The sequence below is a fragment of the Mus musculus genome, chromosome 18 (genome assembly GCF_000001635.26).
Source record: "Mus musculus strain C57BL/6J chromosome 18, GRCm38.p6 C57BL/6J".
NCBI classification, from domain to species: domain Eukaryota; kingdom Metazoa; phylum Chordata; class Mammalia; order Rodentia; family Muridae; genus Mus; species Mus musculus.
In genome coordinates, this window is record NC_000084.6 from 82921670 (window position 1) to 82949640 (window position 27971).

Genomic DNA, 27971 nt, shown 5'->3' on the forward strand with positions numbered 1-27971 from the left:
AGGTGTGCTCAAAGTCCGCCCAGAGGACAAGGCCGTTAAGGAGTCTGCTGACTCAGCACCAAGCTGGCAAATGATCAGTTACTAAGCAAGGTTGATAGAGCACCTCTCAGCTCACCTGTGGTGCTCAGAGCTAGCTCCAAACCGGTGGAAAAAGTGTCGATTCAGTATTTGCATCTCCACAGTGAAGTGTTTGTGTAAGAACGGGGCCAGTTGTCACCATCTGAGGCCACTGCAGACTGCTGTCCTGGAGGAAGCAGAGAGGCCCACCTCCCGGCCAGCCAGCTGTCAGCATAGTTTGAAGGCTGCCTTGTGGACAAAGGTGTAGATTTTTCAAGGAAATCCAGTGGTAGCTACCAATCCCAGTAGCACTGTGTGTGTTCATGTGAGTGTGTGCACATGTGCGTGTGGGTGTTTGTGAACAGTGAGGTTAGACTGGCTGTCTCCTAAGCTCCAAGAATCCGCTTGTGTCCCTCGCTCCAGCACAGGGATTATAAACACAAACTATCCGGCTCTGTTTTTCTGTGGGCACTGGGGAGCTGGGCTCAGATCCTTACGTGTGCATGGCAAGTACTTTATCAGCTGAGCCTTCTCCAGATCTCATTTCCCCCAACACTGAGATAAAACCCAGGGCCCCTTTCATTCGGTAAGTTTGGTACTAATAGTACCTAGAATCATCATGTCTTGTAAGCAAGTTATTGGCATCGCATAAAGAAACCCTAGAAGAAAAGAATCGCCAGGAGATTAGGAAAGGTGTCAGAAGAGCCTGCAGTCGTTCTGATGTTACAGTCAGTGCCCTGTGTCCACAGCTGGTGTCATCAGGTGGGAACAGGTGAGCAGGTCCTGAAGGCAGTGGCAAAGAGGTCTGGGTGGGGGCAAGCTGGTGGGGTCATTGTACCAGGGGTGGCCGGGATGGAGAGCTCACCAGTACGTGGAGGGCACTGGCCTCTGAGCTCAGCTGGGCATACACAGACAGGAGAGCAAGAAAGGAGAGATGTCACGGGAAGGAGGAGAGCCCAGAAGCAGGGCAGGTGCCTTTCTCTTTGGTATTCAGCCGAGAGACCTGCATTGGTAGCCCACTGGGCTGTAGCGCTTTTTTTTGTCTTGTGTGCCCTAGTTGATGTCTGGCTGGCTCACTGTGATCATTAATGGCTGCTAGACCCCTGGCTCCTGGGTCCTCCATAGCTAGTGCTGCTTCGTTTTGCTTTATTGGGAAAGAAGCATAACCGTTACCTACCGTTGTCTGTGGGGTCACTGTGGGGTCACTCTAACAGACCTCGCCAGTCGGGCTAGGTTTTCTCTGAGAGGAGGAAAGATGTCCAGGCGGACTTTCAAACTCAGAATGATGTTCATTTTCCGAAGAGGATTAGGTTGTCGTTGTTTACCTGAAACTCTGTGCCCAGTAACTTTGTCTATTTATTTAATCACGTGTGTGTGAGTGTGTGCATGTGGTTGGGGGTTTCCATGGAATCCAGGAGACGGTGTTGAAACCCTTGAGCTGGAGCGACAGGCGGCTGTGAGCTGCTTGGCCGAAAGTGGGAGTTGAACTCCGATCCTCTCTTAACTGCTGAGCCATCTCTCCAGCCCCGTTGTTTAGTTTCTGTGTGCGAGGGCGTATGCATACTGTGATGCATATGTGGAGGTTAGTAGACAACAAGCAGGGATTAGTACCTGGGTTCTGGGCATCAACGTTGGCAAATGTCTTCACCTTCCGAGCCATTTTGCTGGCCATATACTGGATCATTTTGCTAACTTCCTAAAAACTTCTCAAGATACGCCATGGCCAGTGTAAACTGAGCACTGCACACCTTTACTGTGTTCATAGCACCACAAGGGTGCTTCTCCTGTAGGCACGGGTGAGGCTGCCACCCCTCTGAGTACAGGGTGATTGACCCCCCGTTACTTTCACATTGGTATTAGCAGTTTGCATTTATTTCTGTTGCCACTAAAGGCTGAGAGCACTTAAGGTCGCACATCCAATCTGTCACAAAGTACAAATAAGAGGCAGGACATGGAGTAATTAATTGTTCATGATGGTGGGGATCTGAGATGCAGACCTCAAGACTTCCCCCAGGGGGACACATACGCCAGAATTTAGGATCAGAGCTCTCTGGCAACCAAAATAAAGAGCGCAACATGATGATTTATATGTCGCATGATGATTTATATGTTGCATTAATTATTCTGGGAAACCACTAGGGTTTCTTCCTAGAGAGATTGCTCTTTTTCAGTGTCTGACACAGGGCGCTCTCCCATTGGTGACACACAGCCCTCTCCTGTTGGTGACACAGGGCGCTCTCCCATTGGTGACACACGGCCCTCTCCTGTTGGTGACACAGGGCGCTCTCCCATTGGTGACACACGGCCCTCTCCTGTTGGTGACACAGGGCGCTCTCCCATTGGTGACACACAGCCCTCTCCTGTTGGTGGCATAGGGTACTCTCCCATTGGTGACACACAGCCCTCTCCTGTTGGTGACACAGGGCACTCTCCCATTGGTGACACACGGCCCTCTCCTGTTGGTGACACAGGGCGCTCTCCCATTAGCTCCAATGCTGTTTATTTTTTGCAGACTTTGCCGCTCAGTGACCGTCAGTGCAGATGCTATAGAGGTTTGCATAGGTGATTCCTTCTGGCTGCATAGATACCAAAGCACCGAGGTCATAAGAACAAACGACAGTGCCTTAGCAGCTGCTGATTGCTTACTTACTGTGTGTGTGCAGAGGCCAGAGTGTACCACAGCACATGTGTGGAGGTCAGCGATCACACTGTGGGAGTTGGGTCTCTTCTTCCAGCACATGGGACCTGTGGCTTGAGCTGTTGTCTGTTGTCTGTCAAGCTCGGTGGCAAGCATCCTTGCTGGCTGCGTTACTGATTATTTATAATAGACTCACATTGATGAAAGCCTGGATAACCTGTCCCCAGATGAGTCTGTGTCCTTTTATGGACTGTTCATCAGGTGCCTGCTCTGAACATGGCCCTGTTGTGAGAGCCACATGCATTAGTTAATATTTAGAACAGCCTTGGGAAGTTGGCGGTGCTTTCTGCTTCTTTTCACGCGGAGGCATGAAAACTAGAGCCCTTAATGAAGCTCATAGCTGACTTCTCTGGTCAGGCGACCCGGGTGGCAGCTGCCCTTGGTTTGTGACCCTCCCTCCTCAACTCTAAGCCTGTTGAAATTACTGTAGAATGATTCACATCTTGGTCTTAGACATTTGAAGTCGTAGCACTTTGGCCGCCATGGCCCACTCCCCATTCCTACAGGTGAATTCTTCCCAAGAGTCCGCAGGATGCTTATAGCAGCTCACCTGAGTTTGGCTCGATGTTATGTCCTCTGTCTAGGTCTGGACATAAGTGTGAGCCTTGTGTAGTTACCAGGATGGCCATCTGGGGCCATTGGCCATGCCTGTGTCCTTTTGTCCTACTGGCCTCATGCTCCAGGGGGCTGATAGGGAGCTTGGAGACTCATCCTCCCTAGTGGGACCCCTCAAGTCTGTAGATGCCACTTTGGGGGAAGGAATGTTCGTTCTTCTCCCTCTCTCCTCCCTCCCTCCTTATCAGTGTGTGTGTGTGTGTGTGTGTGTGTGTGTGTTGGGTTACAGGCATGTATAGCCATGCCTTGATTGTTTTCTTTTCTTTTTTTTTTTTCCTCCCTCCTTCCCTCCCTGTTAGGGATTTGAACTTGGGTCCTCAAGCTTGCAGAGGGAGTACACTTACCCACTGAGCCGTGCCCCCAGCCCAGCATATATTTTCTACAGATAAGCCTTTTGGGTTGGTAAAGATGTCTTGGCCTTGAGGCGCCAAAGCCTTAGAGGGCAAGTATCACCACTTAAAAGCCCTTTGCTATGGACACTTGGAATTTGGATTTGGGGGCTGGAGAGATGGCTCAGTGGTTAAGAGCACTGACTGCTCTTCCAGAGGTCCTGAGTTCAAATCCTAGCAACCACATGGTGGCTCACAACCATCTGTAAGGAGATCTGATGCCCTCTTCTGGTGTGTCTGGAGATAGCCACAGTGTACTCATATACATACAAAAATAAATACTTCTTTAAAAAGAAAAGTCTCAAATCCTCCAAATGCCAGCCATAGATGGCATTTCATAGTAACAGATAGTAAGAGGTTTTTTTTTTAATTTCATATAATTTGCTATTTCACACAGTAGAGCTTGTTATTTTTTTTCAGCCATTACACATGTCTAAGCTGTTCTTGGTCCAGAGGCTGTTTAGAGATAGGCCTCAGATAGAGTTTGGTCTGCTTGGTTGCTATCTGTGGACGGCTTGCCACTCGTTAAGACAGAACGCTTATAATCACATCGAAAGAGAATTGGACAAAGTTAACAATGTTTTAAAAATTTTAATACATTCAGAATGTTTCTTAATCATCTACACGAGGGCCTGCTGGGTTGCCCAGTGGGTAAATGGCTTCACTAAGCCTGGGTTGGAGTCTCAAAAGCTGTTTCGTGGAAGGAGAAAATCACTTTTCACTGGTTGCTCTCATCGCCTTGAGGGATGGTGGGTGTACAGCAGGGCGCTCCTGTTTTCGGAGAGCAGTTGTGTGTGCAACAGGTGCCTCTGTGTCGTCCTGGAGCATCCACCTCCCTTGATCACAGTGTTGTCCCCTGTATTCAGACACCCCAAACGCCCTGGATTTTCAAACACTCACCATACACCTAGTGCTAGATTGAAGAATTCCAAGGGTGATTTTGCAGTTTGAGATGAATTATCTTTTAATCTCGTATTTTGCTGGAAAAAGGTATGGATCAGTGATGGGTGTGTGTTCTCTACCATCTAATGATAATTTAGTACCCAGTTTAGTATAAACTGTAATGTGAGTCACTTATTTTCATAGGTTAAAAAGTGGTACTTAGCTGGCTGGTTAGCTCAGTTCATTAGAGTGTAGTGCTGATAAAAATGGCAGTCGTTAAAAAAGTAGAGAAATGTGACTGCCCTCATTAAAGTCGTTATTTATACGTTTGTACTTTGGTGTGTTTTTGTGACTCTCACAACGTGAGCATTGTGTTAATGAAAAGAGTGATTGACAGCGTTGTCTGGGCTTGAAGTAGACCTGGTGGCAACCCCAGGGAGGGATAATCCACCTCTAGGAAACATTGTTCAGGTAGATGATGAGCCGACTCTGCAGCCAGGGTCACAAGAGCTCACGGGATTTTCCCCACGACAGACCTGCCCACCTGAAGCATGGCTGTTGACTTACAAGGCAGGCAGACCACTGTGTTTTCTCAGAAGGATGAGGGAACAAAGCGGGTCGTTAATCTTTAACAGGGTACCAGCTCCATCACCTGGCCGGCCACACGGTTGTCCAGGTAACCGTGTTAGAGGAGTTGCTCTGGATCGGGTGAGGCAAGCACATCTGAGGGTGCTGAAGTTTCCCGGATGCCTGTGCTCCCCTGCCCAGCCAGGGGCGTGCCAACGTTGCAGGGCCCTCGTCCTTCCGATGTGGTTTTCTAGCGGTGTGTCATTCCTCCTGAGCTGCTGGGAATGAGAAGGGAATAGGGGACACGTCACAACAGGCCACACTGTGAAGACAGCAGGTGGGAGGGAAGACCTTTAGGAAGAAAAGGAGCAGAGACTCATTTAGTGAGCACCACAGGGCAGGTGCACACACCATGGGCACAGACAGAAATCTTGGGTAGTTTTCAGACCCTCCAGTTTGGCTGGTACAATTTTATCCTGTCTTCAAGGCAAAATGTGATTTTCCTGGTTGTGGGGCTGTGCCCTGCTTTTGGATGGGACTGTTGGTTACCAGTTCTTCACGCTTGTAAATGCAGATGCTCTCATCCACAGGTTTATTGTTTTGACTGAGGGTCAAGTTCCATTGCTGCCTGTATCAATCACTGTAGCGCTTGTTTTGATAAGTGAAATGCTGCTGAAATGGCCTGGAACTCTGTTTATAATCTCCTGGAAGCATAGAATCAGTGTTGAGAAAACTCGCTAGGCTTTTAAACATGAGACTGGCTGGTATTCAGGTGGGGTCACCAAGGCCAAGTGTACATTGCTCACGGAGGACAGAAGGTGCCAGTCAGCACATATGCTAATGTAGTCAATGGACTTTTCTGTTTCAAAGGAAACTGTTTCCTGGTGTCCTCGCTGGAGAGTGGACAGACCTCGTTTGATTGCTTCCTGGGTTCAGAAATCCCCAAGTCTCTGGGACTTTAGGCTTCATCACTGGGTTTTGGTCTTGAAAATGATTTAACTCTCCAGAGCTAGCCACCCCCTGTTGGCTGCACATCTGGGGGCTCAAGAGCTCAGGCTGTTTCTAACTAGTCATGTGAAATTTATGGTTATTCAATTGCCTTAGGATCTGCTGGTCAGATGGGATATCAACACCATAATAAATTAGAGTGTTCTGATGATAACGTCCCTTTCTTAGACAAACCCTGACTGGTTTTGGAGGGTTCATGGCAAGCAGGACTTTAGGCTTCCAGTTAATCACTCGAGGCAGAAACCTTTCATATTCATTTGAAAGGCACTTTGTTTAATACACTTTAAGATGTCTGCATTGGAGCTTAGAGAGTGGGCTGTGTCCTATTTTGAGTGAAAGGAATTGTGGTAGCAGAGAGGGAGCTGGGGCCATGTCCTCACAAGGCTGTGATGTGGGCTTTGCCTCTTCCGTTAATTTCCTTGCCTGGCAGTGAGCGGATTCAAGTGCTGTAGTCCAGGGGAAGTAACCGAAGCTATATACGTGTTTTAATTATTGAACCAGAGTAACTGATTGACAGCTGTACTTGGGGTCTTATTGCTTGGGGGATAAAGATAGACTTTGCTTTGAAGACATAAACAAAACATTTCAAAAGTTAAGGTCCATGAATTCTGCGGGATGGCCTGGAAATCTGTGGCTTGGTCGCCAGCCACAGATTTAGTTTCCTAGTTAAAATTACTTTATGTGCATACACACACACACACACACACACACACACACACACACACACACACACACATATATGTACCTACCTGTGCATGGCTGCTACCTTCAGAGGCCATTGGATCCCTTGGACATAGAGTTACAGATGGCTGTGAACTGTGAGCCACCATGTGGGTGCTGGGAACTGAACCTGAATTTGGCAAGAACAGCTAATGTTTTCAACTGGTGAGATGCCAGTGCCTATTTTATTATTTTTAAATTTAAAATTGTTATCATTTGATGTGTATGTATGGGTGCTTTGACTGCCATGTACTTGTGTGCAGTGCCCATGAAGACCAGAGGAGGGCAGTGGATCCCCTAGAGTTGGAACTATAGGAAGTTGTGAGCCATTATGTGGGTGCTGGAACTTGAACTCATGTCCTCAAGTCTTTGTAACTCCTAAGCCACCTCCTCAGCCCTCCAGCACCTATTTTAGTAATTTAGTTACAGTCAAATGCTTTGGGCAGTATGCTCCATGCCCAAATGGAACTTTATTTTAAAGGCTTACAAAAATATGTTATTGATAATGAAAAAAATGTAATCGCCTTTGATGTTGGATATTTATGAAGTAAAGGGGAAATGGCATTCGGAGGAAGAATATTGGACATTGCACAGCATAGTTATGGTTTTCTGTGAACTGCTTTGTACTAGCTTCTCTGTACTCAGTTCTCTGGTGGCCATTTAATGACATTAGCTTAGTTCTTTGTGAAGGTTTTTCCATGTGTGTGGTTTAATATCACAACTTAAATGGTATCATGTTACATGAGTTTTTCTACAGCGAAATGTTTCAGGATACCATTTGAAATGTAAATGAAGAAAATATCTAATAAAAATGTCTTTGAAAGAAAAATTTCTATGTACCTATCAATAAATACATAAATACTCATCATGTGGTGTGTGTGAGCATGCACACACATGTTTATGCAGACACATGTGTTCCACAGCCAGGAGAGTACATTAGGTGCCTCTTCTTCTACACAGCTTTTCTCCTTAGCTCTTGAGACAAAGGCTCACTGATGGTCAGCTAGGCTGTCGGGGGGATCTGTCTGTTTCTGCCCTCCCCACACTGAGGGCGCAGGCCTTTTGTCATGCATGGCTTGCATGTGGATGCTGGGGGTTTGATTTCATAGCAAACACTGTTACTGCTTAGATCTCCTCATTCTGTCTGTCTTTTTACATATAAAAATTGAAGGCATGTATGGGCCATAGACCTCTGTGTGCACACCCACCTGTCTGCACACACACCACACACATGTTTAGTGCCCAGTGTATGAAGAATAGACTATTTGGGTGGCCTTACCACAGACATCCTACGGGGAATGCTGTGCCCACCAGCTCTGTTCCCTGTGTTTGTTCTGTCTGAGAGGTGGACATTTGGATTGTCTCCAGGGTTTCTAGCATGAAGGGGTCTTTCTGGATATACAATTGTCTATACTTGTGGGAATATTTCTTTAGGGTAAGTTATTCAAGGTGTGGTGTTTGGAACAAAGGGTCATTTAATGGGTTAGTGTCATCAGACTTCACCACACAGGTGCCCTATGGCATGGTTCACTCCCTGTGAGAAGTCTGTGTACTGATGAGTTTCTCTGTGTTTCATACTATCTGTCTTTTAAATCTTGGCCAGCCTGAAATACCATTGCAGTTTAAGGTATGTGACACCCTGTTGCTGTCTTCATACACACCAGAAGAGGGCACTGGATCTCAATACCAATGATAAGCCATGCTGCTGGGCGCTGAACTCAGTCAGTGACCTTAACCACTGGGCCATCTCTCCAGCCTGATAAGTGTGTCTAAACGCTTGCAGATCCTTCTGTTTCTTTTGCAAATCACTTGTTCATCTAGTCAGTTTTTCTACCAATAGTATGGGATTTTTGCTTTACAAGGACACTTTGAATAACTGCCGTTTTCGTATGTGTTCCTAAAATCTTATGGCATATATTTAAATTTATTTTTGTATGTGTGTACGTGTGTGAGTATATGTTTGTTTATGCGTGCGTTTGTGTATTTATGTGTGTCTGTGTGTGTGTGTGTGTGTGTACATGTATGTGTGTACATGTATGTGTGTGTACATGTATGTGTGTGTACATGTATGTGTGTGTACATGTATGTGTGTGTACATGTATGTGTGTGTACATGTATGTGTGTGTACATGTATGTGTGTGTACATGTATGTGTGTGTACATGCAGGGGCCAGAAGGAGGCATCAAAGGCCCTGAGCTGGCCTTGGCGGTGGTTGTGAATGGACCAGCATGGGTGCTGGGGACTGGACTTGGATTCTCTCCAGGAGTTGTATATGCTCTGAACTGCTGAGCCATCTCTCCAGCCTTTGATCTTTTGAGCTTTCCTGCTCACTATTCTCCTACCTTGGCCTCCTAAATTCACATGCGTGTGTAACCACGAACCATTCTCCTAGTTTTTCTGCTGGGAGGCCATCAGACTGCCCCCTCCTTCTGCCTGTATGCTTCACTGGGGACACTGAGGGGCCAGTAGCTGATTTTATCTGTCCAGTGCTGCTTTGGTCCTGTTTCTTTGTGGGCTAGCCTTGGGTATTTATTTTGCTTCTGTCTGTATATTTGATCTTTGAATCTGTGGACAGCTTAGCTTTGGTCTCCTCTACATTACTCTGGAGAGTTGAGCCTCTCATGTGGCTGGTCCCCTGGCGATACTGCTTTGGGAGCACGTGTTAACTTCCTGGTGCATGTGGAGCCTACGGGGGCTTCCCCTGGCTTCTGAGTTGTGTGGGACACGTTGTGTATAGACTGTGGAGTTTGATCGTTACATATTAGTTATAGAAAGCTTAAATGTCCTTCCAGATCTTCTGCTGCTTCTGCTTCTGTTTCCCAACCATCCAGGCCTCCGAGGTTCCTTACATTTCTGCAGTCTTCTTTCCTCCCTGCTGACGCTTCTGTGTGTTCATGAACTCGTGTTCTCTGTCCTATCCAGTTGTTTGTCTCAACAGTCGAGGACAATGATATCGCCACACTCCATAATTGTATAATTTTGTTTTAGAGGCTTCTTTTTGGATGTTTTTTCAGTGCTGGGGTTGAGACCAGGGCCCTGTGTGTGCTGGGTAAGTGCTCTCTCCGCCTTGGGCTGCTCTCCACCCTGAATTAAACTTCCAGTGACATTTTTGATTTTTGCTGTAGGTTTTGTTCTCCATTGTTGGGTGTATTTTTATCTACTGTTTTTGTTCAACTGTTCAGAGCTCTTTAATATTAGGAGGGCCTTGTAGGGAACAAATAGTTGGATTTAGCTTTTAATCCTAGTGTGGATTGTTTTTTTTTGCGTTTCTGTCATTTATTTCTGAAACAGATGTTCTTAGCTGTCTTCTCCTGCCGATCTTCCACTTTGAGCAGGTTTCACTCTGTCCTCTAGGCTGTGGTCTTCCTCACCTAGGAGGCCGCTGTCCCTGTTTCTTTGAGTTACCCTTTATTTCTATCAGTCTGTATCAATCAACTCGATTGAATTCTCGGTCAGAGTCATTCAGAAATACCTGTTAGGTCCCCAGCTGGTTTTCAGTTGTAACTTTTGATCCCTAGTCTGTGCCTGTTCATCCCTCAGCTCCCAGGGGATTCCCAGGCAGAGGGGCTCCTGCAGTTTCGTGTCCTCTGCTGACATTCGGTCCTAACCTACACCATGCCTCGGTCACCTCGTGATGGTGGTTTTGTGTGTGCAGTCTTGTGGATTTGGTTTTGTGCACGGTATGTTTCCTTTGAGGCTCGTTGGGATTGGATGTGTATCTCCTGAATGGATGGCAGATGTTTAGACTGGGCTCTGTCTCCTTTGTTTACAGGAGTAAGTAAGTGATCTCTGCAGGGCCAGGTTTGTTTGTTTTGTTCTGTTTTGTTTTTTTCCCTCTGAGCTTGAACTTTCTGAGTCATCCCTTTGTTTGGCCTGATTACCCTTGCAAGTAGACTTGCAGCTTCTGTGGAGGAGTCGGTGATGGCTCAGGAGGCCTCCAAGTGACAGAGCCCTGGAGAGGCAAGACAGTGGAGTCTGCTAGAGCTCAGAGGTGTGTGGACGCCTGTGCATGTTAACTTGTGCACTCAGATGCACGTGGCCACTCGTGTGCACATGAAGGTCTGCCCTGTTGTACGTATATGAGTGTGTACAGGCACACGTGTACAAAGTACACAGTTATGGAACAGTGAATAATGTGTGTAAGTACGCAGGCATGTGCTTTCTATGTAAGTATACATACCATATATGTGTACATACCACAATATGCAAGTGTGCCACGTATCTACACTCACACATGTTGGCATGTTTATGTCAGTGTAAGCATGCACACATGCGTGTGTGCACAAAGTCTTGCCTTGAAACACATACGTGCCATGGTGCATATGTGCCCATGTATGCATGTATATATGTATGTATAACTGTGTATGAGTGCTAAGGACTGCTAAATGCTAGGCCAATGGTTCAGAGCTAGTGTGTGTTCTGACTGAAAATTTAAATGTACATGATTATAATTTTAATGTTTGTAATTACATTTGTGTGTGTGCATTGTAGATATGCACCCAGGGAACTCCCCAGGGAACTACAGGGACAGGGATCCTAATAGCAGGACACTAAGTGTTAGAGGGGAGTGAGGCAGTGTGGGTGGCACATGCCTGTAGCAGGCTGGAAGACCCCTTAGTAAAACTGTCACCCTGGCTGTGGTCGGGGAAGTGTGTTCTGAGGTAGGGACTTGGTGTCTGATCCCTAGGGCTTGGGTGGAAACGCCGGGGCTTTTGGATAAACGCCTGGGATCTCTCATGAACTTGTATTGCAGAATCTCATCTTGTGGGGATGGGTTAGTTCAGTTCAGAGCATTTCAACCCTCTGTGGCCTTGCTGTAGTTGGGGTTTCTATTGCTTCAATGAGACATCATGACTAAAAGCAAGTTGGAGAGGTAAGGGTTTATTTGACTTCCATATCCGGTGTCACAGTCCTTTGGAGGAAGCCAGGGCAGAAACCTGAGACAGGAACCTGGAAGCAGGAACTGGAACCCTCAACCTGCTTTCTTTACAATTCCTGTTCACTCGCCCAGGGATGGCCCCGCCCTGCCTTCCCAGCAGTGGGCTGCGCCTGCCCACACCAATCATTCATCAAGAAAAGACACTATAGCCTCGCCTGCATGCAGATGCATGATGAGGGCGTCTTGTGGTAGAGGTCCTCTTCCCAGATAACTCTAGCTTGTTTGAGATTGTTGAAGACAAAACAAACCAAACCCAGCCAGGACCAGCCAGGACCAGCCAGGACCAGCCAGGACCAGCCAGGACTAGCTAGGACCAGCCTGTAGACAGCTGAAACTGAGGCAGGAACTGTTGTTCCCTTTACACCTGCCCCACCTTGCAGAATACTCAGAGTTGAATTGAAAAATTGTTGGTTTTTTTTTTCCATTATAAATCTTTCATACTACAAATGTGGAAAGTTAAGGGCCAGCTAAATTCAGTGACAGATTAAAGTGCACATCTGGTTAGGGAGACAGGGCAGGCCTGGGAGTCCTCCCCTGACAGACAGCTGAGTGCTCTTCTCTAGAAGGTTCTGTAAAGATCACCTCACTTGGGTGACTGAGCTTCCTTGTTGGGACGACAGGAGAAATAGCCTGTGCTATGCTGTGCTGTGCTGTGCTGAGTACCCCACAGCTGCCCTTCAGTGCCTGTGCTGTGTACCCCACAGCTGCCCTGCAGTGCCTGTGCTGAGTACCCCACAGCTGCCCTTCAGTGCCTGTGCTGTGTACCCCACAGCTGCCCTGCAGTGCCTGTGCTGTGTACCCCACAGCTGCTCTGTAGTGTCTGGGCTGAGTACCCCACAGCTGCTTTGTAGTGTCTGGGCTGAGTACCCCACAGCTGCCCTGTAGTGTCTGGGCTGAGTACCCCACAACTGCCCTGCAGTGCCTGTGCTGTGTACCCCACAGCTGCCCTGTAGTGTCTGGGCTAAGTACCCCACAACTGCCCTGCAGTGCCTGTGCTGTGTACCCCACAGCTGCCCTGTAGTGTCTGGGCTAAGTACCCCACAACTGCCCTGCAGTGCCTGTGCTGTGTACCCCACAGCTGCCCTGCAGTGCCTGTGCTGTGTACCCCACAGCTGCCCTGTAGTGTCTGGGCTGTGAACCCCACAGCTGCCCTGCAGTGCCTGTGCTGTGTACCCCACAGCTGCCCTGCAGTGCTTGTGCTGTGTACCCCACAGCTGCCCTGCAGTGCTTGTGCTGTGTACCCCACAGCTGCCCTGCAGTGCTTGTGCTGTGTACCCCACAGCTGCCCTGCAGTGCTTGTGCTGTGTACCCCACAGCTGCCCTGAAGTGCTTGTGCTGTGTACCCCACAGCTGCCCTGCACTGCTTCCATAGCATTTTTGCCTATTCTTATTTCGTGTGAAGACCGCTGCCAGTCGGACGGTGCTTTCTGATTAGGTAGCTAACACAGAAACCGTCAGAGAAGGTATGTAGAGGGGTAAAAGATATGAAAGTATTGTCAGTTTTATTTAGCTTACACAGTCAACCTGGTGTAGGCACAAAATCTCAGATAAGATGCCCTGGCTTCTAACTGTAGGAACTTAGATGCTTTCAGCCAAGGATGGTGGGTGGTACTTGAATGTTCACAGGAATCAGATGGAGTGTGGCTGGAGACGTTGCTCAGTGGTTAAGAACGCTTGCTGCTCTTCCAGGGGACCCGAGTTTAGATCCCAGGACCCATATCAGGTGGCTCACCAGCATCTGTAACTCCAGCTTCCTGGGACCTGACAGCCTCTTGGCTTCCATGTGTGCCTGTACTCAAGTGCACCCCAAGCATAATTTAAAAGAAAACGAACCTTAAGAATTAGTGATTAGTTAGCAGCATTCACATTTAAAAACCCACTATTTACTCGGTGACACCTTACAAATTTCGTGTGTTATGCTGTAGATCCCTGAGGGTGGGGTGGGGTGTGGGGTGTGGCGGAAAGGACATATAATAGGATTTTACATGAGCTCAAGTATTGAAAGTCTTTATTTTGTATTTTTGTTGTGATAAATGAACAACTCAGTGCCTGCCTTTAAAACAGTTGTGAATATTTGGTGACAGCCCTTTGGTGAGGTGGCTGTGCCTGATTTCCAGGACAGTGGCTTAACTTCTAGGCTTCAGAGCGGTCCAGTGGAAGAAGACGAGATTAGAGAATGAAGTTTCTGTTTAATGTCAACATTGCATTATATTTTCCGAGATGTTGAAGATTCTAGAAAGAAGGCCAACGTTGCCATGGGTCCTCTGAACATGAGCCTTTCCCAAGGCTTTCCCATTTTTTCCCTTGAGAGAAGGCACTCGACCCCCAGTCAGTAGTGGAAACTGTTACCAGCTTTTTGGTTATTCAGACTAGAAAAGCAAGAATGTGGTCGAGAGTTCTGAGTGTGCTTTTTAGATAGGGTCTGTCTAGCAGCCTGCACACTCACAAGGCTCCACAGAGGCCTGCTTTAAGAAGCCTTACAAGCTGGGCAGTGGTGGCGCACACCTTTAATCCCAGCACTTGGGAGGCAGAGGCAGGCAGATTTCTGAGTTTGAGGCCAGCCTGGTTTACAAAGTGAGTTCCAGGACAGCCAGGGCTACACAGAGAAACCCTGTCTTGAAAAAAAATGAAACAAAAAGAAGAGGAGGAGGAGGAAGAGGAGGAGGAAGAAGAAGAGGAGGAGAAAGAGGAGGAGGAAGAGGAAGAAGAAAGAAGAAGCTGCCGACACCTTATAAGAATAAAGATGGGAGGGGCTGGAGAGATGGCTCAGCAGTTAAGGGTTAAGAGATGGCTCAACAGTTAAGACTGCTCTTTCAAAGGTCCTGAGTTCAATTCCCAGCAACCACATGGTGGCTCACAACCATCTGTAATGAGATCCGATACCCTCTTCTACAGTGTACTCATATAAATAAAATAAATCTTTAAAAAAAAATAAAAAAAAGAATAAAGATGGCGTCATGGTTTTTCCAGCCCCATGCGTGAGGAGCAGGTAGCACATTCTTAAGAAGCAATGGCTTGAGTGTAATTTTGGCCTGGTGACCTCACCCTTCTGTCAGTTTGCTAATTTTACATTTTGCTGGGAGAAGGCAGAAAGTTTCTGCCAGGTAGCAGAGGTTAGCATGCCTGGGTTCCACCCCACTGGCGGTGTTCAGGCATTCAGGACTGAATGGCAGGGCTGGGTGGGTGGGTGGGGGGCTTATGACTTCATGAGAAAAACAGAATACTCTGGAGTGAGCTTGATGCTGATGAGGAGAGGGTGCTGGCCCCCCAGCCCTTCTTGTTCACACACAACTATCCCTGGGAGGTTCAGCATCTTTCCACATGAGGATACAGATATGTGTGAGTGAGGGTGATGTGTAGAGCCCTCACAGAGAGGCTCCTTGAGGACCAAGCTGGGAATGAACGGTTACATGGATGGACATCTTTATCTGTACCCCTGCAGTTGGTGTGTGTGTGTGTGTGCGCACATGCGAGTGCACACATGTGTGCCTATATCTGTGCACATTGCTTTTTCTGATTGGGTCTCCCACTGGCCTGGGGCTTACTGATTTGGGGAGGCTGTCTGGCTAGCAAGCCTCAAGTATCCTTACCTACACCTTCCTGGCACTTACACCGCCATGTGGGTTCTTGGGGTCAGATTAGGGTATCTATGTTTATGAGGTAGGCACTTTATAGACTGAATTCTCTTCTCTACTTGAGTTGAATGGTTTATCTTAGAGATTATAGTCCTGTACAGGCCACAAATGAGGAAGGACATCACCTGTTTTAATATTTGTGATTTTTAGAAAAATACTGTACACACATTTTGTTGCAGAGAAAATAGACATTGCCAGTTTCTTGACCTTTATGGTCCATTGGATACGAGGGTGTCTAGGGTACCTTGGATATCCTCGGGTACCTCTGTAGGGAACTGGGGTATGCAGTCAGGCAGCTCTGCCTGGCATGTTGATGCAGGGCAGTCTCACAAGGAGCCTCTGTGCTTGGGTGGATTGTACCAGTTTGTGAGGCTGCCCATGTGACCAAGCTTGTAAACTCGTGGGTAGAGATTAGAGGTCGTGGTTTGTGTTCTTCATCCCTTCATGAATTATACTGTCAGCTGAAAGAGGGTAAGGTACGTGCAGTTATTTTGCACCTGAAGATGGATTTATAAGAAAACAGGAAAGCAGTGTGCTTAACTTGCATGCTTGCATCTGTAAGAAAGGCCGCAGCGCTGCTGAGATGACCAGGCCACACAGATAACGAAGCAGTATTACAGGGCAGGACTGTGAGAGGTTTCCCTGTCCTGTCTCCATCTGTGCTGGGTGGCAAGTGTTCAGGGCCCCTGGGTAGCTCATCTCCAGCATCCCAGCTTCCTTTGCTGCTGAGCGGCTGCCTGTGGAGTTTAGTAATGACCAGGGTAACCCCATGAGGAATGGAGGTGCCCTTCCTTCCCCAGAGGCGCTTGGAATCTCGTTAGACAAGGACGTTGAAGGGGCTTTTGTCCCCTTGTTGAGCCTATGTGGAACCAGTCCTGCTAGGATGCCCTACACATGGATGCTCAGCAAGGCTGCTGCCTTGTTTTTATATCCGAGAGATCAGAACTGCGGGAGACTTCTATATGCGTGATCTCCATTGTGTAAATGTACATTTTCTATATCCATTCTTCTGTTGAGGGACATCTGGGTTGTTTCCAGCTTCTGGCTATTATAAATAAGGCTGCTATGAACATAGTGGAGCATGTGTCCTTCTTACCAGTTGGGGCATCTTCTGGATATATGCCCAGTAGTGGTATAGCTGGGTCCTCAGGTAGTACTATGTCTAATTTTCTGAGGAACCGCCAGACTGATTTCCAGAGTGGTTGTACAAGCCTGCAATCCCACCAACAATGGAGGAGTGTTCCTCTTTCTCCACATCCTCACCAGCATCTGCTGTCACCTGAATTTTTGATCTTAGCCATTTTGACTGGTGTGAGGTAGAATCTCAGGGTTGCTTTGATTTGCATTTCCTTGATGACTAAGGACGTTGAACATTTCTTTAGGTGCTTTTCAGCCCTTTGAATTTTTTTTTTTTTTTTTTTTAGCTCTATTAGCTCTTTGGTTCTCTAAAGTCTAACTTCTTGAGTTTTTGTATATATTGGATATTAGCCCTCTATCAGGTGTAGGATTGGTGAAGATCTTTTCCCAATCTGTTGGTTGCTATTTTGTTCTATTGACAGTGTCTTAGTTAGGGTTTTACTGCTGTGAACAGACACCATGATTAAGGCAAGTCTTATAAAAAAACAACATTTAATTGGGGCTGACTTACAGGTTCAGAGGTTCAGTCCATTATCATCAAGGTGGGAGCATGGCAGTATCTAGTCAGGCATGGCGCAGGAGGACCTGAGAGTTCTATGTCTTCATCCAAAAGCTGCTAGTGGAAGACTGACTTCCAGGCAACTAGGGTGAGGATCTTATACCCACACCCAGAGTGACACACCCATTCCAACCAGATCACACCTATTCCAACAAGGCCACACCTTCAGATGGTGCCACTCCCTGGTCCAAGGATACACAAACTATCACAGTGTCCTTTGCCTTACAGAAGCTTTGCAATTTAATGAGGTCCCATTTGTCGATTCTTGCTCTTAGAGCATAGGCCATTGATGTTCTGTTCAGGAAAATTTTCCCTGTACCCATTTGTTTGAGACTCTTCCCCACTTTGTTTTCTATTAGTTTCAGTGTATCTGGTTTTATGTGGAGGTCCTTGATCCACTTGGACTTGAACATTGTACAAGGAGATAAGAATGGATCGATTCGCATTCTTCTACATTCTAACCGCCAGTTGAACCAGCATCGTTTGTTGAAAATGCTGTCTTTTTTCCACTGGATGGTTTTAGCTCATTTGTCAAAGATCAAGTGTTCATAGGTGTGTGGGTTCATTTCTGGGTCTTCAATTCTATTCCATCGATCTACCTGCCTGTCACTGTAGCAGTGCCATGCAGTTTTTATCACAATTGCTCTGTAGTACAGCTTGAGGTCAGACATGGTGATTCCACCAGTGTTCTTTTAATGTTGAGAAGAGTTTTTGCTCTCCTGGGTTTTTGTTATTCCAGATGAATTTGCAGTTTGCTCTTTCTAACTCTATGAAGAATTGAGTTGGAGGGTCATAATTATTTTAAGGGTGATGTGTGGGCTGACTGGGGTGCAGATGTTTATTTTGACAGGTCTGAGTTGAGATGCAGGATGTCACCAAGCTTTCTGTGACCGAAGCCTATCCCAGCCGTGTGTTTAAACCAGCTCGTGACACATGGTACTGGCTATCGTCTCTTGTGTATTTTAGATGCTGCTTTTGGGGGGTGGGGTGGAGGTTCAGGTGGTATGCAGAGGGAGGAAGGAGGGTCCTTGGCCTGGTTTAGACCTTGTCTGGGGTGGAGCTCCACAGCCTCCATTAGCCTCTGTGGAAATGCCTGTTGGATCTCATGGTGACCTGCAGGTGACAACTTGCCTCTGTCCTCTGCTGCTGAATCATGGGCTGCAAGGGAGTGCTGGCATTGGCTGGTAGCCCACGTAGACCAGGGCTGTAAGCTTTGGGGTCCGTTTTCTCATGTTGCTTTTGAATTCTGCTCATGCAAAATGTTCCTTGTCCTACAAGTAAGATCACGTCAAGTGAAGATGTTGTAGGTGACCAGGCCTCCCCACCAGGCTCTCCTCTCACAGCTCTCACAGATCTCATTAAGCTGGGCATCTGAATGGTCTGCGCAGCCCTCCTGGCTCGAACACATACCAGCTTCTGACCTCCGCAGTCTCTTTGGTACTGTGTGACTAGGGGAAACTGTCATAATCCCCAGTTACATGAAAAGATGGTGCCACTAATGGCGGTTGTGTTGCTACAGACAAACTCCTGGCTGCCTTGGTCATGGAGTCCCTGGGGCGTTTGCCAGTGGAGGATTAAGGAGTCTTGTTTGGTGTGTCTCGGATCAGCCCATCGCTTCCTTTAAAGGAGAGGATTTGACAGTGATACAGCATGGGTCCTGCCGTGGGGGACAGGAACCCCTTTCAGTGATGGGCTCCTGTCAGTGGTCCTCAGCCACATCAGCCCGTCTACTTTCCTTTCATAAGCCGTAGGGCCCGCCCAGACGAGAGAAGGATGCGGGAGAAGGTAGCTGTAACTTTGTCCTGATTTATACTTGAGCTCCTGTGCCCGCTGACCCATGGTCTCCTGCTTCTACGCTGTGAGTCTGGGGTCTGCAAGCTGTGTGGCTGTAGCTTGCTTGGTTGATGACCACAGTGGTGATTGAGTAGATTCAGATCACGTCCATTTGTGGGGCCCAGACACAGCCCCAAGGGACACTTCCAGACTGTCCACTCTGAGTGTTGTCATCTAAACTAGGCTCAAACCCCAGCAGACAAGGTCCTTGTGTTGTGTGTGGAGTCCTGGGCACAGTTGGTGACGGCAGTAAGGTGGAGTTTCACTTCTGGAAACATGGTGCGTTTAGCCTCTTGCTGGGTTCTATAGGCACGTGAATGGTTGGGTCAATTCAAACTGCAAGCTTATCATAGGGTGTCGCAGACGCAGTGTTCACTTGCGAGCGAGTGTGTTCTTGGCTTCCACCATTACGTCAGCAGTGGTGGAATGATGAGGTTGCAGAGATTCGGACGTGGGGATGGGCGTGGGCAGTGAGAACCTTCTGCAGAATTTCCGTAAAGTCCTCTGCAGAAGAGACCCACCCAACGGATGCTGACAGCTCATTCCGCCTTCCATTGGCTGACTTTGTTACCTGTTGCTGGTGTGTGCTATTGGGAGGCTCACCTCTATCATAAAGTCTGTCTCAGGGCTGCAGCTGTCCCCTGGACCATTCAAAATCGTAATGGGAACCATTGCTATCCAAGAAAAATCCTTGCTTACCATTCTGATTCCCATTTTCTCTTGTGTGTAAGTGTTGTGGAGGCCTCTTAGAAGGGCCGCAGCTCTTTGCAGTGGGTACCACGAAAACATGGCTGCTGGTCCATTTGACAGAAGGTTCCTCAGGACAGGAGAAGGTAGTTTGTTCTGAACATGTTTTGCTGATTGTGAGGAAATTTTACCCATCAGAGTAAAACTGTGTATGCACATTGACCATGCTTGCTAAGAATCCACACATTGGGTTGAGCAACAGCAGGACTGCCCTGGCTACAATGAAGGCCCCCTACTCCCTCCTGGTGGCCTGAATCTCTTTCTGGGAAGGGAAGAGAAACTCTTAGGGAAATTTGGACTCTGGGTAAGAGCCTCGCGATGCTCAGGAAAGCAGTGTATCTACTGTCACAGATGTGAAGCCAGAACACATTCAGAGCTATCTATTGAGGGACAGAACTGACCATCTCAGAATCGGGACCAGAGGCAGCAGCTTGGGAGGGTGTTAGGATGTACCAGCATCGTCTGAAGGCCACACCACAGGAGCTGCTGAGCAGATCCACTCGCAGGAATGAAAGTCTTTTTACCTTCTTGTGACATGCTTAGGTTATTCTCACACACCAACATGTGACATGTGCACACTTAAAATGCAGACAATGTTATAGATGCCTGCAAACATGTTCTGTGGCTTCACATGTCTGTCCACTGGCAGGAGCATGTGTGCGCAGTTACATGTTCACAGCCTTTCTTCACAATGCTGCTTTGACGGGCTGTTGATGGGTCTCCAGTCTCTGTTCTCTGGGGTACTAGGCCCTGCTCCCTTCTGGGTTATTCTGGGGGGGGTGTAGTTCCCTATGGACCCCCCTTGGTAAGAGCCCCACACAAGAAGCAGCTTGCCCCTTAGCTTGCTGTTTGAAAGGTCTCTTTTCAGAGTGGCTTTTCTCTAAGGACTTGGTACTTCAGCAAGAGCAGCTGCTAGTGGCACTTACATTGGGAGGGCCTTGACCTTCACACATTTAGCCTGTGCACATGAGAGTGTTTGTGGCATGGACGCAGTGAGGACCGGCAAGCTGTCGAGGGAACTGGTGGCTTCCCAGTGTGTGCCTGGGAAGCCAGTTTGAAGTATGGAGACAACTTTTCTAGATTCCAACTTTGGATTGTGTTTTGGGAAAGGATGTCTGTCTGTCTGTCTGTCTCTGTCTCTCTGTGCATGTGTGTGTGCTTGCTCACATATGTGAGCCCATGAGGCCAGAGGCTAATTTTGATGTCTTTCTCAATTGTTCTTTATCTTGCTTTTTGGAAACAGGTCTGTTGTAACACTAGAGCTCACCAATCTGGCCAGGCTCTGTGTTCAGCAAGATCCAGTCATCCTCCTGTCTCTATCTGCCCACTGGGACTATAGATGCGCACTACCAAGCCCAGCAGCGTTGTTCACAGGGATGCTGGCAGTCTGAACTCGGGTCCTCATGCTTGTGTGGCAAGCCCTTTGCTGACCTGACCACGGCCTTAGCCCTTGGTTCTGCTTTTGAAAGACACAGTCTCACTTTGTCTGCAGTTTCCCTTTTGAGATCTGAGCGCTGATTTAGGAAACTAACCTGACCGTGTGAGCATGTGGTTTGCACGCCTGAGGTGGAGATGTCCAGTGAGGGAGGAGAGAGTGAGGAATGCAGTTTCCTGTCAAGAACTTTCTAGAAGGAATGAGAAATGCAGTTTCCTGTCAAGACTTCCTAGACAGAATGAGGAATGCTGTTTCCTGTCAAGACTTTGTAGAGGGGAGATTCTTGTACACCAGAGCCACGTTCTATTCTCTGTGCTGTATATGCGCAGTGACATGCCAGCTCACATGGGGGTTCTTGCAGACCTTTGTCTGCTGTGTGTGTTCACACTTACAGACTGCCCACTCTGGCGTTCTGTCACTTTGATCCACAGCTGGAGACCTGTGGCTTCCCTTTCTGTGCTTTCCCTATGGTAGACAGCGGGCAGCCCAAGCCCGCTTCACTCTCTGATAGACTCAGGTTTAGTGCAGCAAAGTGATTTTTGCAAAACAAAATAAACCCAGCAGGAAATAAAACAGGAAACAAAAACCCGTGCCTCAAGGAGCTGAAGGGGTCTGCAACCCTATAGGTGGAACAACAATATGAACTAACCAGTACCCCTCGGAGCTCGTGTCTCTAGCTGCATATGTAGCAGAAGATGGCCTAGTCAGCCATCATTGGGAAGAGAAGCCCCTTGGTCTTGTAAACTTTATATGCCTCAGTACAGGGGAACTCCAGGGCCAAGAATTGGGAGTGGATGGGTAGGGGAGCAGGAAGGGAGGAGGGTATAGGGGACTTTCAGGAAAGCATTTGAAATGTAAATGAAGAAAATACCTAATAAAAAATTGGGAAAAACAAACAAACAAACAAACAAACAACAACAACAACAAAAAACCTGTGCCTTGCTATGTTTGGGCAGGAGGGGCTTGACAGAGCACCCGTGTTAGACACTGAACTCACATCCCCAGACTCTACAGTGAATCGAGCGTCTCTTGGCTTGTTCATGTACAGATGTGTGCTCTGTGTTTGAGCATCTCTTTACAGATCGGACTGGTTCAACCTCCTGGAGACAGGCCTGCACATTCTCCCAGGAGCCTGGGCAGGGTTGAGAGTGTCCAGGCAGAGGTGACTGTCCGCTTGGTGCTTCCAGTTTATTACAGAGTCATGTGTGGCAGCTCGTACTGATACTCGCTTCGGCAGACACTGGGAGCTGGGGTCTTTTAGTTTTCAGTGCCCGTTGTCTACAGAGATGACATACGCAAATCATCTCTCTCATAGACAAGTGGCCTTGTTCACTGGTGAGCTCGGATGACTTCCTGTTACTAGTTATGTTTGTTTTCATAAAATCCCCATGTAAGTGATATTCATGAACCACACAGAATCATGACTGCGAACAGGCATGGCCTCCTGGGTCTTCAGCTCCCACATCCTCTCCTATCAGCTGCCTGTTGAGTGTGGCAGAGGCCGGGTAGCCCCACCCTCGGGCCCCACCTTGCTGAATGTAGGATGCATGTGTTTAATCTCTGCCTGTATCCCAGCAGCACCTTGCACATCTGCTCACAACATTTGCATTGGACAGATTAGACAAGAGGAATCCAGGCCTGCATGGGTTTCTGTGTACAGGTGGTCGGGTGGGGGGTCAGGCGAAGGAAAAGAGTGAGGGGAATGGTGGTGACAATGGATGTGTGCACCATTAAATGGCATCATACAGTAGATGTGTACACCATTGGATGATGTCATACAGTAGGTGTGTGCAACATTAAATGACATATACTCACAGCAGTCCTGACCTTGTCATGGTGAAGGAACTGTCCTTATACAGTCACATGGCTAGGGTGACATGGTCTTTGGATTCTTGGGAAATGCTCACAAGCAACTGGTGTGATTGGCGTGAGCCAGTTAAGATACACTATCTAACCTTCCATATGTCAGGTCCTGCTGAGTCATATGAAAGTATGTCATTTAATGGCTGCAGAGCGGAGCTCAGCACCTGAAATCTAAAACCATAGTTTCTAGTCTTACATTTACTTTACCAAGGAGCTGAAGCTGGGGAGGTGCCTTCCACGAGCACACACCTATCTTTGCAGGTCATTCTGTGTACAACCTCACATTAAGTTCAGTGGCTAGAGAACACAACAACAACAGAGCCACACAGAGAGGGACATTCAGTGTGCTGAATCTTTTGGTTTGTGACAAGCAAAGTCTAGGTGGCTTTCATCCTCGAAGCTAGAACTTGCTGCAGCGTGCCAGTAAACACATATGAAGGTGTATTTTTAGACAGGGAAAGCAGGGTAAATCCCACAAAATGTGACATCATGTTCTCCTTAGGAATCAGTCTTTGTAAACATTCTCTGATGGATCTCCCTCTAGTAGGGCTCTGGCTGCTTTGCAGAAGGGCAGTGCATGTTAGTGAACTGGGTCATGTTATTGCCACTCTTGGCAGCTACCAATCTGGAATATTTAAACGGGCGTAGTATTTACAGTATGTGTATAGTTAAGCATTTTGAGAGATCGGTCCTTTTGTGACTTCAGGGTATATTGGTTGGTGTTTGTATAATAGCAAACAAGAGCTTTAGACCTGGTAAAATGCACTTTTCACCTGTTGTACAACTCAATTCAGAGCATTGTTTGCATAGATGTGTAAGCTCTTACTGAGGTTTTAGTAAACAGGTTACTGGAGGGTTTATTTCTCTCCCGAGAAATGGGTGATGAAGGGATTTGGGGCTGTCTTGTGTGCACTGGTCTGCCTCCTAGGTGATGGTTAACAGCCCAGCAGCTTGCTGGGGACAGTTATCTGCTCTGTGCTTCAGCGGTCCTCTCAGTAACGTGCTGGTGACTTGGATGCTGTTTCACAAAAAAGCAGAGGACAGAGATAACGTCAGCCCGATCGTATCAGCCTCTGCAGCTTGTGTTTTCCATGGGGAGAGGGCTGGGTGTTAGGTGAGAGACTGGAACTAGGGCAGAGCTTGGAGTCAGGCAAGTTTCTGTTGCTTGGGGTGACTGACATAGTTCTTTGGAGAATCAGGACTGATAGGAAAGGTGTTTTTTCTCTGAGGCTGGTTGTTTTTAATGCTGTCAATTTCTCAAAGAATTTGAAAAAATGTTTATTTTACACACCAGGGTGGGGAGGGTTCTGTTGTGAGTCAGGCTCTGTGAGAGTTCTTGGCCACTTTTAACCTAGGCTGTTCCTGAAGTTCAGTGAAGGCTTCCTAATTCACATAGATTTTGAAAGTAGAGATTTATGAATTTTCAAGGTTTTTTTTTTTTTTTTTTTTTTTTTTCTGGTGTCACATCCCTTCAGTTTTCTGCATTTCTGAGCTATTTGCAATCTTGGTCTTCATGGTGATGGGGGCGGGGGGGGGGTGCCTGCATCTGATCTACCGGCTGGTGTCACAATAGCAGGGGAGCCCAACGATCTTAGGGACACTGTTGAACCGTCCTTTGCAACAGCAGACTCCATCCAGGCTTCCCAGATGTAGGAGGGTGGTTTCTCTGAGCCTGGAAGTGGGGCTCTTCATGGAAACCTTTAAAAGCTGGGAGCTGCTTCAGGAATCTGGGTCTACTGTCAAGCCCTAGCCCGTCTCTGAATGGACTTGGAGGGGCAGACACACATGCGCTTATCTGGAGAGCCCCGCGGAGCAGCCTGGCGCCTCCCGGACTGATTGTGTTAGCTTTGTCATATTTACTTTCCTGGTGACAAGTCACTGATAGAAGACTCAGAAAATAGTAAATAGTGAGCCACCACTCGCAGTAAGGCTTTCATTTCAGGGCAGGGACAGGCAGGTAGGTGCACATAATGGATGCTCTTGCACTTTGACTCAAAACCCCAACCCTGTATTGGATTCAAGTCTGTTACTGTCCCAGTAGGTAGTTAATAACTAGGGAAGAAAGCGCCCACCTTCGTTCACTTTTGAGCTTCTCTGAGTGTAACCTTGGTTCCTAGGCTGTGAGCATGTTTTCATAGTAAGGGGAAAGGCACAGAGGTTTCTTGCCCTGCACTCCCTTGTTCTGACTTTGTTTACTTTGGAAGATAGAGTCCCACTTAGACCTTGAATGTTTTCCTGTGATTGCATGAGGTATCCACTGCTCAGCCTGAGGTGCAGAAAGAAAGGGCTTGCTGGAAAGACCACAGTTTCCTAGAAAGTCGTGTGGCTGCTTCCCTGTGTCTGGGTGCTGATGTGACAGTACTCACACCAGTTTATGTGGGGCTTGCTAGAATTTAAAGGGAGAGCTTGTTTAAGACAACTGAATTCTGCCTTCTTCATCCCTCTGCCTCCCTTCCCAAGGGAAGCATGGCTGAGCCCACTTTCAGAAACACCATGGCTCCTTTTCTCTGATGCTCCCAGGCCAGGGTTGCCCAGGGCACTGCCCCTTTCTGCGGTTGACTGTGGGTCTGTGTCTTGTCTCCTGCGAGTGGAGGAGGGCTCTCAGGAAAGCGGTGCGTGCATTCAGGTCTTGCTGTTGGAGTGGAAAGGATTCTTGATGGTCTGAGAACACAGGAGACGGCAGGCCCAGCCCTGTGGCTTGCACACTCCACAGCAGTGAATGTATTCCTTCACGGACCTCCAAGGGACCCTCGTCTGGGGACACTGAGCCACAGTTGTCCATCTTGTGCAGAGTGGCTTGTGAGGAGAGGGCCTCTTCATTGTTGTTAGGACATCCCCCATTTGTTCAGATAATATGTGTTTTGTCTACAGAAGTCAGATAAGCTTGCCCAAGATGTTAATGATGTATTTTAATTCATGGCTCATAATTCTGCAGTGTGCCTTGCGAGGCCCTTCCATTGTCTCCAGGAGAACAAGCTCACAGTGTCCTGCAGTCCAGACCGGCAGCTCCCACATAGCCTGTGGGGTGTGCTGGGCCCTGCACCCACTGCAGTTCCTGCCCACGTCATGCTGAGCAGAGCAGAGCCCCTGCTTCTGTGTGATTTGTGTCCCAGGGCCTCTGTGCCTCTGCCTCTGTAGACAGGCTTGTTCTTTAGCCTGCTTTCTAGCTTGAGCTGGTGGGACAGTGCCCTGGCCCTCTGGGCCTCCTGACCCCCAGTAGGCCATGATCCTGGTCCTTTCCCTCTGTTCACAGAGGAGGGAACACATAGCCACATTCCCACAGAAGGCCTCTAGCCCTAGCAGCCACCAGGCTCCTTTACAAACCCATTTCTGTCTGGAAGAGGCTTCAAAACGGCATAGACACAGACAAGCCACCTGGTCTTAGGGAAGCCAGAGCAGTGTAAAACTAAACAGAGTTAATGAGTGAGTCGGAACTGAGCAATCCCTGGACCAGTCAGAGCTTTGAAGGCAGCAGACAGCTGACACCACTGTCAGATGCAGTGGTGGCTCTGTCCTTTCCCCAGCAGGTCAGATGGATCCTGGTTCCCTCTCCCCACCTCCCAGCAGGTCAGATGGAGTCCTAGCCCTACCACTCAGGTCAGAGGGCATCTCAGTTCCCCCTCCCCCAGCAGGTGAGGTGGAGTCCTTGTTCCCCTCCCCCAGAAGATATGTGGGGGATCCCTGGCTTTTGGTTTCCCCCCTCCAAGCCTTTGTTTCTCCTTCTCCCATGGCTCCCATTCAGAGAGACATCACGTCGGGAGCAGGGCTGCTCAGGAAATGAGTGGATATCAGAACACATCTGAAAATTCGCTCTCTCATTCCTTTCTAGGGTGACGTTCTGATAAATAGAGTCAACGTTGCTAGTTTTGGGGAAGACAGGGAAACCATGCAGCCTTGGTTCTATATTGGTTCCACTGGCAGGCAGAGAGCTCAGCTGGACTGTCTGTCATGAAGTTCACGTCAGAATGTCCATACAAACCAGGACAAGGCTGCACTCAGCTAGTAAGAAAAGTATTGTTTCAGACGTCAGAGAAAGCTTCAGGGGCTCTTGGTGAACCCCGTTTCCTTGTTCTGCCCCTCTGTGTGGGGAGGGCTTTGTGCCTAGAGGTGGAGGAGGGGGGACTTCTTAGGTCTTAGAGCACCCCCTCCTCAAAACTGAGAAACCACTGATCATTTGAGCAGACCCTAAGTGTTGAGAGTTAGGGAAGGTAATTCCCAAACTGTATTGCTGAGTCCCAGCTTCCCTGAGCTTGTGTGGGGGAGGATGGTGACTAAGGGGCCACTAAAGGACTGGTGCAGGTTCCAGGAGTGTCTCTGCTTTCCTGTGTGCTTGTTGCTGGAGTGGCATTTGAAGCATGCAGTGTCTTTGTGATAAATTCCCAGTCAAGTGCAAACAGGAGGAATAATAGGGCACACACCTCCCACCAGGTCCAGTGTCCTGAGTGTTGGGTGAGTCTGTAGAATGCCTTGAAATAGTTCATCACACATTTGACCTACAAGTATGACTGACCCAGCAGTGCTCCTCAAGTGCCACTCGATATGGAGTCCATCGGAAAGTAGGGTTTTACAGTGTCCTGATGCCGAATGAATGTGTTGGCTACGCATTGTGGTGTTCATGACCCTGGGTGAGGGCTTTTTAACTGTGCTGTGTAACCTGGTCAGGGGCAAGTTAAAAGACCCTGGGAGTGCAGCGGTCATTAGCTGCATCTCAGGACTGTCCCAAGCTGCTCTTTTGTCCCTTTGAGTTGGTGGAGCCAGATGCTGCTGACGTCAGTGAGCGGGTGTCTGGCCACTTCGTTCACGTCGTCTTCACTCACTGGAAATCACCGAACACCTCTGAGACGCTGAGCATCTGTCCTGAGTGCTGAACCTCGCAGCTCCTGTGAG

General features: G+C 48.0%; 1 protein-coding gene across 12 annotated transcripts in view; it reads left to right on the top strand.

Annotated features, from left to right (window-relative positions):
- The window catches only part of Zfp516 (zinc finger protein 516), a 95627-nt gene that overhangs the window by 11982 nt on the left and 55674 nt on the right, over positions 1 to 27971 (top strand). Inside the window, exon 1 of one of the 12 annotated variants that reach the window (XM_006526499.4) lies at positions 24613 to 27966. The exons of the other annotated variants lie outside the window; for them this stretch is intronic. The gene's annotated coding sequence lies outside the window, so the exon portion shown is untranslated. Of the gene's footprint in view, positions 1 to 24612; positions 27967 to 27971 lie in introns of those variants that run through there. 12 annotated transcript variants of the gene reach the window in all.